Source organism: Oratosquilla oratoria, chromosome 44 (assembly GCF_046742065.1).
Source record: "Oratosquilla oratoria isolate Oo_2021 chromosome 44, ASM4674206v1, whole genome shotgun sequence".
NCBI classification, from domain to species: domain Eukaryota; kingdom Metazoa; phylum Arthropoda; class Malacostraca; order Stomatopoda; family Squillidae; genus Oratosquilla; species Oratosquilla oratoria.
In genome coordinates this window covers 31,704,144-31,705,516 of record NC_134820.1, presented here as the reverse complement: position 1 = coordinate 31,705,516, position 1,373 = coordinate 31,704,144, and the positions used below count along the sequence as shown (strand labels likewise).

Here is a 1,373-nt window from a genome sequence, read left to right as displayed (position 1 = left end):
CAGCGAGGAGGTCCCCAAACGACCACCCCACCCCTTCACAAAGGGTACCCCCACCAACACAAACTATCGAAAATAGTCCACTTCTCCACGGGGCGGAAATAGATGCAGATCGAGACGACCCACGTTCACTAACAAAACCACTCTTTTATATCCCCCGAGTCCCGATATAAACGACAGTTGTTGTTTTTTTCCACGTTGGTTTGTTTACCTCGGGGGAGCGACCATCCGCGCACGAAATCCCCGGAAACTTCACATTACCAGCGTCCTCGGCGTTCCTGCCGGACTGTCTGCAAGAGACTGGCGTGGCGAAGCGAGCGCGAGAGAGAAGAGAAGCCAAGAGGGAGGGACCGTAGAGGAGGAGGTGGGGGTGGGGAGGAGAGAGAATAGCGAGAGAGAGAGAGAGGGAGGGAGGGGGGGCGCGACCTTCTGTTCCAGCCTTTGACAGGTAACTGGGGAGGGAAGGAGGAGTGAGGGAGGCGAGAGGCGGCCGACTCCATGGCCGTCGTCTCAGGTGACCTCCACTTCACACTGTTGACAGTCTTCTGGGCAGCCTGAAGTTGGCATCACGTCTAGAACAGAAGAAGTGTGCCAACGTCTGTTCCCAGGACTCGGCAATGTTGTCAAAGGGAGATGGTGTCAGCAGCTGGACTGCGTCACAGTGGTGGCAGGGGTATGGAAGTAGTGGAGGGGTGCCAGTGTTGGCAGTCCTTGCGGTAAATGTGGCAAAATGTTGATGGTAAATTGGAGGAACCGGGACTGGGAACGGGCGTGAAGAGACGGGGTGGGTGGGGGAGGTGGAAAGGGTGGGGCAGGGGAGAGATCTGGGTAGAAACCCCGGGGGGAGGGGGAGGTGGGATGGGGGGGAAGGGGAAGACCGAGCGGTGATCAGCAGAATTGTAAAAGGAATATTAAAAAGAATAAGAAAAAAAATAAACAGATAAAAAAGGAGATAGGCCGAGGAGGAGAAACAGGAGAGAAAGATAACAAAAGGAAGAAATTGGTGGAAAGAGAAGGAATGGGAAAGAAAGGGAAGAATATAAAGAGGAATGAGAGAGGACGAGAAAGAATCTGGAGAAATGGGAACAAAATAGTGAAGGGGAGCTGGAAAAAAGGAAAGAAATATGAGAATTGGGAGAAAATGAAAAAAGGGAGAAAAGGAAAGAGAAATTATGTAAAATGATTAAAGGAAAAAGGAAAAAAATATCGAGTAATGAAACTGGGAAGAGAACATGAAAAATGGAGAGTAAGATGAAAGTATAAAAATGACGAAGAAGAGAAGAGTCGACGAAGAAAATGAAATCAACAGAAAGGAGAAAGGAAATGAGAAAAGAAGGAAGAGCGAAAGGGGAGAGAAAGAAAAGTAGAAACAAAAA

At 49.4% G+C, this 1,373-nt stretch overlaps 1 protein-coding gene across 1 annotated transcript in view; it reads right to left on the bottom strand.

The window, feature by feature from the left end:
• The window catches only part of LOC143022387 (uncharacterized), a 372,359-nt gene extending 372,025 nt beyond the window's left edge, over positions 1 to 334 (bottom strand). The window contains exon 1 of the mRNA XM_076180543.1: positions 1 to 334. This exon is cut by the window's left edge and continues 305 nt beyond it. The gene's annotated coding sequence lies outside the window, so the exon portion shown is untranslated.
• Positions 335 to 1,373: the final 1,039 nt, after the last annotated feature.